Here is a 9,574-nt window from a genome sequence, read left to right on the forward strand (position 1 = left end):
ATCAGGTGACATTGGCCATCTTTCTTGATGAACTCAAAAGTCAGCGGATACATAATTTCTTCTTGAGAATGAAGCCTTACCCCATGCTTTTGTGATGGCAAGATTTGAAGCCAGGGCCTCCCACACACAAAGCACGTGTCTGCCTGCCCCCTCACTCATTTTGCCCCCACTTAAGAGAGAGGATTAATTAAGAAGCATAGTTGAGTGCAGCCATTTAAGCCGACCATGCTCTTGCCCCAGGGGGCTGGGTGTGCAGTGGCTGCAGATAGTAAGTGACCCCAGTCTGTGGCTTGTATGGGCTATAATATGAAACCTCGCAGATAGTCCTTTGCAGTGGATATTACTATCTGCTCTCATGCTGGCCCCAATCTCAGTTATCAAATAGGTATGTAGGGGGCCTTTGGAAAGCCTCAGAGCATGGTGGCAAGGGTCCAGATTGGCCATGTCATCATGTCCACTTGCACAAACTCCAGAACCAGGATTGTGTGGTTACGTTCCAGTTTCCTGGTCACCGGAAGATCTTTAAGAAGTGGGGCTTGACTAAGTTTAGTGAAGATGAGTTTGAAGCCATGGGGACTGAAAAATGGTTCCTCCTAGACGTCTGTGGGATAAAATACATCTCGAGTCATGGGTCTCTGGACAGTGACAGGAACTGCACTCCTGAGAGCCTCAGAACTGCCCTCCTCAGTTCCTGCTCCCCATTGCAATCCTCACCACCCCCATCCCACCTCCATTACAATACATTCTACTTCATAAACCAAAAAATGCATAGATGATGGGTGGTAGGAATTTTATGGGTTGTTCTCGAACTCTGACATAGTTTGTTTCTCACTCTTGAACATTCACCCTAGCCAAATTAAGGAAGTTGTATGTGTCTTTACGCAATAAAACTCCACTCCTCAAATCAGCCAGGTTCAGCAGATATTACCAAGCTACCAGACCATGTTACTCTACTTTTCCAGTTGCCCTAACTGTAAAATATAGATATTAGTGACATGAGTCTTAAGAGGCTGTACGAACGATATATGAAGCTCAACAACACAGCAGTGGTTGGGTTATTGCTTGCATCTGCTGAGTCTCTCTTGAGTGTTGTTTCTGAAGTTTGAATAAGATTAGAGTGATGAATATTAGCAAAGTTCTCCTAAACAGGCAAATACCACCACACTTTGGTTAGAATTGTATAATGGAAAGCATTTGGAGAGCTTGGGGTGGAGATTCCACCAGCTCAGTCAGTGCTGGGTTGAAGGCTTGAGGGAAAGAGCCTTAGAAAGTCAGGGACTCTAGCAATCCCTTGGATGGGGCCAGATTCTCAGCCAGAATTACCTATCCTGAGCTGGGGGAACAATTTGTCATGGGACAGGGGCCAATATGGCGGAACAACACACCCAATATATGAGGCTGATAACATTCCTACTGCTTGCTTTGTGCATTTACAAAAGGACAACCAGTGCTTCACTTGAGGTCATAAGCACTGAACACTTTGCTACAGGTCCCTCGTGTTCTAGGGAGGCCTGTAATACTAATCCCCCTGTGTGTTGGTGAGTTATCCAAGCCACTTTCCTTCCAGCAAAGGAGTTACATAAACACAACTCCCTGCGTGGCCTAGTGTGAGAGGCAAGATTTTGCTCTAAGTCCATCACAACAAGACCGCCTAGCCAGGGAGGGTGTTCATTAGTGGATGCTGGCTCTGCACTTTCTGATGTTAATTATTGTTGTTGGGAGGTGTTCATTAAGAATGTTGAGAATCATTTTGCAAAAGACAGTGTTTATTAAAATGCAAATTGTCCCTTGCCACCCTCTCTCCTTCAGGCTTTGGAAATCAAAGGGAATTATGAAGCGTATGTTTGTTTTAAGACAACTTTTCCCAGCAGCCAACTTCTGTGGCTTTAGCAGAACTCTCTGGGTACTAGATGCCTTTTGACAGTAGAAGCTGGGCCATTTTGATCGACTCTTTGCCAAAGAAATATCAGCAAGTTTTGCAGTTAGATCAACTTTTCACTGGCGAATACAGAGTTCTATGGATTGACAGAGCCACTACCAATCATGTATGACCATACAACACTTGTAATGTGGCAGTTTTAGGTTGTTATGTGTCATGTGTGATGCATTTCACATTTTAATTAAGTTTTATTTAAATCCATTTTGGTTATTTTTTATTTTAGTTGAATTAATTTAGTGTGGGGGCCATGCCTGATGATATTCAGGGTTTACTCCTGGCTTGGGCTCAGGCATCACTCTTGGTGGGGCTTTAGGAACCATATGCAGTACCTGGATTTGAACCTGAGTCAGCTATGTCAAAGACAAGGACCTTAGTCACCATTTCCATCTCTGCAGCCCTAAGCACTGAACTTTTTGTTTTGTTTTTAATTCTGTATTAGTTCAAGCAAATCAATGAGCAACTAACTGGATGACAGTGATAGTGACAGTGATGGTGATAATTTTTAAAACTTTACAGTACTATTAATTATGTTTTATTCATGGACACAATTCCAAAACCACACCCACACCAGTGCACCCATTTCCCTCCCCCAAGGACCTTTCCTTCTTACCTGCCTGTCCACTCAAGTGTATGCATCAGTTCCCTGTTGTGTTGAAGTTAGGCTTGAGGTTAATAAATTTTAAAAACTGTGAAAAGATGAAATCAACTCATTAAGCTTTTGTACTGATTGATTTTTAAACTAATAATATTTTAGATAATTTTGGCAAAAATCCATTTTGTTACAAAATTAATTCTGAACTGGACCGATAATACAAAAGGCAAGGTATTTGCTCTGCATGCATTTGACCCCAGTTTGATCTCTAGCACGACATATCGTCCTCTGAGTCCTGCCGAGCACCACCCCTGAGTACAGAGGCAGGAGGAAGCCCTAGGTGTGTCCCCAAAACAAAACAAAACAAAAAATCTATTTGCTTCTTTAAACTTTGTATGGGCAGTTTCTGAAAGTTACAGTTACAGATATGTCTGCTCTTTCTGTGCTGCTTCAGATGGAATCAGAACTCAGCTTCAAACGGCTGCCTTCTGTATCTTGTACGTAATAACCTCTTCTTCGGACACCTCTGCCCCATGTCACTGCCTGCAACTTCTGAACCCTGGGCCCACGAGCTCCAGCTTGCACTGTTCTGGGGTGTCCGCTCACAGCCCTTGTACGGTTACCCACTGTCAGCCTCATATAACTTGCCTGATTGGTGCCTTCTACTTCACAGCCACTTGCACGCCCAACTTCTGAAATCCTGCAGCTCCTGAGCCACCTTTTGTGCTGTCAGGATTAAGCTCTGGGGATGCCTCTGTCCTTCCACAAGACCACATTCCTCTCATGTTGCTGCCTGGAAGAGACTTGGGTATCTCCCTGTAGCCTTACTGTCCTTGGGTGCTTGCTCAGTAAAACCCATTTGCTCTGTGTCCAAATGATCAGTTCTGTGTCCCTCTCCTCAGTAGCCGGTGTGCTTTGCAGGGTGGGACACCTTGTCTATCATCCGAGTCTCCATGGTTCATAGTCAGTATTTACAAATGCCCCTAGAACTAAAAGCCCAAGGGCAGAGAGTACTTGCATGTCTGTGCAGTGCTGCAGAACAGCTGAGGTGCTCTCGGCTGTTTCTATTTTTGTGTTTAATCATTATTATTGTTTTAATAACAACTAAAACCGCTGTGGGCAAGACACCCAGTGGAACTCCTGTGGGGTTCAGCGTGGCAGAGCTATCTGGTTCCCTCACCAGGTTTCCAGACTGCTTGGGTCACCTGCACCCCAATTCAAGGCTGGAACCCTTGTGTTATGGCTGGGGTGAAGGCCGAGGATTGCTACAACATGACAATTAGCCACCTGCTAGTATGGCATCTTGCACACCTAGAGTCCGGGGAGCGGCTGGCTGCTTGCCTGTTTCCACAGATGATAACCATCTCCTCTCTGCTGTGCAGGTCAGTGTTTGTGGAGTTGCACTGGGAGCCTGTTTGGGGTTGTTGGGGCCGTGTTACTTCATACACCTGGCCTTGCCCTCCCCCTGGCACCCCTACATGAGGGCACCCTGAGTCCTGGAGATGACTTTGCTCCCCTCTGCTGGACATTAGACAGAGCTCCTTGAGCAGGTCACTGCTGACGCAGCTCAGGTCTAATTTCCCAGGGAAGCCTTGCCCCAGAAAAACTCAGCATGCACGAAAGTACCAGAGCAGTGCACTCCCCCCGTCCCTCTCTCTTTCCTCTCTCTGGTGCTTCCTGGGGATTGCTCCCAAATTCGTATGAGAAACCAGCCAACCTCATTCAACAAAAATATCCCTTTGCTTTATGTTACGAATGACTTCGCCTTGGGCACATACGGGTTTTGATAGCTGGGGACCATTTTTTCATTGATCAGAAGGGCAAGAAAGTTTTTTCCTAGCTAAAACTTCAAAGGCGAAAATGAAATGGGGGGCTTGAGGAGGGATCTATGATCTGAGATATCCACCAGCTGCAGATGGGCTTCTGGGGAAGGTGGAGGGCAAAAGATTGAGGTAGAATCCTCAGGCCAGGGAACCCTTTGCTGTTGCGTGCACTGGAGGTTGCGTGGGGGCACTGGCTGTCTCTGCCCCTCTCCTGTGACACTGGCCTGCTGGCGCTCACCCTCTCAACACCGTGTTGCCCCAATGCATGACGCAACACTCCGTCATCAAGGCATCTCCCCAGGGCCCATGGGAAGTTGCTCTTTGCTTAGTGAAACCAGGCTGGAAATTTCATGGCATGTGTTATTTATCTCTGGGGAAACAGAGGCTGTTGTCAGGCTATGCGTTGGTCTGTTCGCTTGTGGGTGCTCAGTTGCCTGTTCACTAAGCCGGACAGCGTCCAGAGGATAGCTGCCAACGTTCTCGCAGGAGCTTTCCTGGCAGACAGACAGAACCCTGCCTAGCCCTGTTGCCAGAAGCTCAGGTCTCCATCACCCACCTCTTTAGATGAGGCTTTAACAACTCTCTAAACGTGAACAGTGGGCCCTGTTTTTGGAGACCTTGACTTCCAAGCAGAAACATCATGGCAGACTTTGGACCTTTTGCCACTTCTGCCATTCCTGTCTTGTCTAAATTAACGAGGGTGGGGGATGGAGGAGGGTACCAGCATTTTTATGTTTTTGTTTTCTTTTATCTCTTTAAAATTCATATACCGACTTGGTGTTGACAGCCACGGACTTATACAAAGAACTGAAACATTGAAGATTGACTCCAAGCAGGCACCTGGATTCTGGAACCTTCTTTAGTCCCAGATTACTAAACCCTGTCACCCTTCAGGCTTCAGTTTCATCATCTATGAATTGAACACATGACATATAACATCTGTAAGATCTGGTCTTTCAAACAATATATAAAGCCCCCGAGAAAAATAAAAGTGCTGTGATGAATCAATCACCAATCCACAGGAAAATATTTGGAGGTCTGGGATCAGAGAAAAACTCCCTCTTCTATCACGTCTCAGATACTCCCTCACACCTTGTGTTGGATTGTCGCACTAGCAAATGCTCTCTCTTTGGAAAAGCACAGTTATGTTCATAAGGTGGTAGTCACTTTGGAAATTGCATTTAAACAAGGAACAGGGGGTCAACTCTTCTGTCTTGGTGACTCCCATGCCTCTCCACCCATTGAAAAGTAAACAGAATAAAAAATAAAGAAAATAATTTTTATTGATTCTCAACATAAATCTCCTGTCATTTTGTCTTAGTCCATTGAAGCACGGTGCTCATTTTTGTTTCTTTTCCCTCTTGTGTCCTGGCTGGACTCATTGTTGTCACTAAGACCAAGTCTCCAAGTGAAGGTGCTAATCTCAGCCTTAAGCATGAGCTTTGTTTGTTTTCAGGGACTAGCAAGGTGACTCTATTTAGCATGTCTGTGTTTATCATTGAGGTTGGCAGTTTTAATGGCAGTTAAGTAGATCATATTTAAAATGCAATTATTAATATTATTATGACTAACACTCTCACAACTAAGATTCACAACACAAAATATTTTCACATGCCTTACCTAATTGGGCCACTCCAACAACTTCACTGGGGTAAATGCTCTTGTTTCTTCATGAAGATTCTAATTCTCAGAGAAGTGAAGTGATTGGCTCAGGGGTCATGTGACTGCAGCTACTAAGCTAGATGGCCAAACTTCTGCATCCCCATTCCTTCCTTCCTACTTGTTTTTTTCATCACATACCCACACCTGGAACCATTTGAAGCAGAAGTCAAACAAATAGGTTAAAATAAAGAATTATATTGTATAAATATTTGAGGGCTGGAGCAATAGCACAGTGGGTAAGGTGTTTGCCTTGCACACAGCCGACCCGGGTTGGATTCCTCCACCCCTCTTGGAGAGCCCGGCAAGCTACCAAGAGTATCCCGCCCACATGGCAGAGCCTGGCAAGCTACCCGTGGTGAATTCAATATACCAAAAACAGTAACAATAAAGACTAAGTGGTGCCTGCTCAAGCAAATCGATGAGCAACGGGATGACAGTGACAGTGATACAGTGATAAATATTTGAAACTACCATTTACTTAAAAATTTGTTTTGAAGCATAATAGGTTTTATTTGGAACTTTGAAGGAAATAGGGGACGGGCGGGAGAGGAAGACAAGGAATAGTGTGCTCAGGTGAGAACATGGGCCTTTGTCAAGAGTGGAGAGGGAGCCCCTGTCTACATCCAAGCATTTAAGTATGAAAGTGCATATCTCAAGACGGAGATGTGGGTGACATGTGCTCAGAATTCTGGGAAGCATCTGCATTTAAACATTCATTTTTTAAGTTTGGGGGCCATACCCAGCAGTGCTCAGGGCTGTCCCCAGTTGTGTGTTCATGGGTCGTCTCCAGCATTACTCGGGATTCTGCAGGGCCAGAGACCATCCAGGCCTCAGTATGTGGAGCTTGGTCTTCAACCCTAAGACTAACTCTTTTTCCGTACTGTTTTCCGTACCCATCCTATAGCTCCCATCCCGTCTGCAGTGATATAAAGCTAACATCTTAAAGTATTACTATTGAATAACTTTTTAAAAAATCATCACTAGGGAAGTATAAAAATGAACCACAGAAACTTACTTAGAGGTGGTCATAAAAGCCCACGCATGTGCTGTGAGCCAGCGACAGGAGCTCCAAATGTGGCCTCTCGAAGGGAAAAGGAAGTTGCTTCTTTGCGCCAGAACAAGGAAGAACGCAGTACCCTTGAGCCTGCAGCAGCCCCTCCAAGCCAGCGGGCATTTGGGTTCCAAGGAAGTGTGCGTGTGTTTTGTTAACATCCTAAGTTGTGGTTTCTGAATAAACCTGCTTTGATAATGAAACAAATTGCTTGATGTTATTTCCCACCCTGTGTCCATCCTAATCTTCCTTTATCTAGAGCACTGAAGGTTAGCTATGGCCATTGGCTCATACATGAGTAACCCTTGCATTTGAGACAAATTCTTGTGGACTGATATGGCTCTTAATCGACAGTCTCTCAATTAATCATCAGATGAAGGTTTTCTGAACTCACTCTTGAGAACCATCCTTCACCCCGAAGAGCTTCCACGTGTTTTTGGTTGCTCGCATTTTCCTCTGTGACTTCTCAAGCACCTGCTTTTCAGTGCAACTGTCACCCACATCTTTAACCTCAACAGATTTGAACAGGCACTGGCTTCCGTCAGAGAGGATCCCTCTCTTCTGCAGTACGGAATGGCATTTGTCAGCAAGGGCACCATGCGCACCCTCGGTCAAGCTGAAGTGTAGAGTGGCAAGAGTTTCCCAAGCACACCTTGCTATTGCTTCTCAGTCTTTCAGCTAAAATCAAGGGCAATATCTGTTCTTTTCATTGTAACATCTGAATGTTCTTCGTGTAAGCACACATCTCCTTGCTCTCAGTAGAGTGCTCTCAGGGGTGCTCGGGGTTTCTGTGCCTCTGGTCTTTATTATCACAGGAGATCTTGGAACATGCCCTCGGGTTAGTGCTCCCTGTGGGCTTTAGCAAAAGAATGAAGGTCAGTGAGGAGGACAACCTCTAGCTAAGGCCATGTTTCAATAGCCACGACCATGGGAAATGCAGCAGAATGGGCAGGGGTCTGCACAGGGAGGCCACAATGGGCTTTTAGGCTGACAGTATTTAATCAGAGGCAGACACCCACTTGTAAGGCCTGTGCCTGTTTCATGATGCTCACCTGACCACAGTGTTTACCTGCCGTGGGAGGCTCCCTTGGACCAGAGCTATCTTTAGGAGACTTACCTGCCTCAAGGCGCCTCACCTGTCCCATCACACTCCTTAGCTTGGATGGGCCAGACAGGTGGGCCCTGCGGTTTGCCAACTGCTGGGCTGAATTGCCTGCAGAGATGATGACCTTTTTGCCGAGGCTCTGGAGTTGAAGCATTCACCAGGCAGGAACTAGGGTGCTGTCAAGAATAAAATCATAAGTCACAGTCATATAGGATGTAGTGAAAAGAGGTTTTTAAGTTTTATCACTTTTGAAATTTATTTGAGTCTTATTTTCTTTCTTTTTATAGTAGCAAAAGTTTGGTGTAGCTTGTTTCACTTCTCAGTCAAAAACCAGAACCACCCCCCACTCACACTCCAAACTTAACTTCATTGATTCTTTCTACTGTCATTTTAGTTTCAATATTTTTTCAATTTTATTTATAGATTTTGGGTCACAACTGGTGTTGCTCCAGGCTTACTCCTAGCTCTGAGCTTAGGGATCTTTCCTGGTGGAACTCAAAGGACCATAGATTATGCTGGGAACAAACCTAGGTTGCCTAATGCAAGGAAAGTGCCTTACCCACTGTACTGTTGCTCTGGCCCCTAACCCAGTTTTCAGTTTTTCCCCCTACCATGATCTTGATTATTTTCTTCCTTCTACTAAATTTAGGTCCTCTTTTTCTTCTTTCTCTGGTTTCTTGAAATGTAAAGAAATGTTTGGTGAAATTACAGTTGTGCAGTCTATAGACAAAAGTTTGGAGATTTCTCAAAAAATTAAAGACAAAGCTAGCATAAAAATCAGCAATTTCACTTCTGGGTTTCTTTATGAAGAAAATAAAAATAGGATATCAACCCCCCAAAAATGTATCTACTTGTTCACTGTGACATTATTCATAATAACCAAGATGTATAAATACCTAAGCATTTGTCAGTTGATAAGTTGATAAAGGAGATTCTGTGTATGTGTGTGTAATACTATTTTCCCATGATCACAAATGACCTGGCAGGTACTCGAGGGCCCCCTCCAGAAACAGTGCATTGAGGCCAACATGAAGCTCATTAGCTCCGCAGTAGCTTCTACTATTTCTTCATTCTTCCCATATTCTGCTTTTGTTCATTCTCCCTGTTGGTCTGGTGCTCGAGAGGCCAGGTACAGTGAGTTTGGGGAACCGCAGATACAGCTAGCCCAGAGTTTGGGTGTTTAGACACACCTCAGGAAATCTCTGGAAAGTGGGCGCTGGGCATCAGGTGGAACCTACTGATCATGCCTGCAGCACCGTCTGTCCAAAGTGTGGGCTAATTCTGCGCCATATGTGTCTCCTCCAAGGCAGTCCGGGACTCCACTTTTGCTCTTTGTGACTTTTTCCCTAAGACTATTGGAGGTTTGCACCTTTGTTTGGGGGCTACATCCAGTGCTGACTCT

At 45.0% G+C, this 9,574-nt stretch overlaps 1 pseudogene; it reads left to right on the forward strand.

The window, feature by feature from the left end:
- Positions 1-204: 204 nt before the first annotated feature.
- LOC129402974 (small nucleolar RNA SNORA70) lies at positions 205-326 on the forward strand (annotated as a pseudogene).
- Positions 327-9,574: the final 9,248 nt, after the last annotated feature.

The sequence above is a fragment of the Sorex araneus genome, chromosome 2, assembly GCF_027595985.1.
Source record: "Sorex araneus isolate mSorAra2 chromosome 2, mSorAra2.pri, whole genome shotgun sequence".
NCBI lineage: Eukaryota > Metazoa > Chordata > Mammalia > Eulipotyphla > Soricidae > Sorex > Sorex araneus.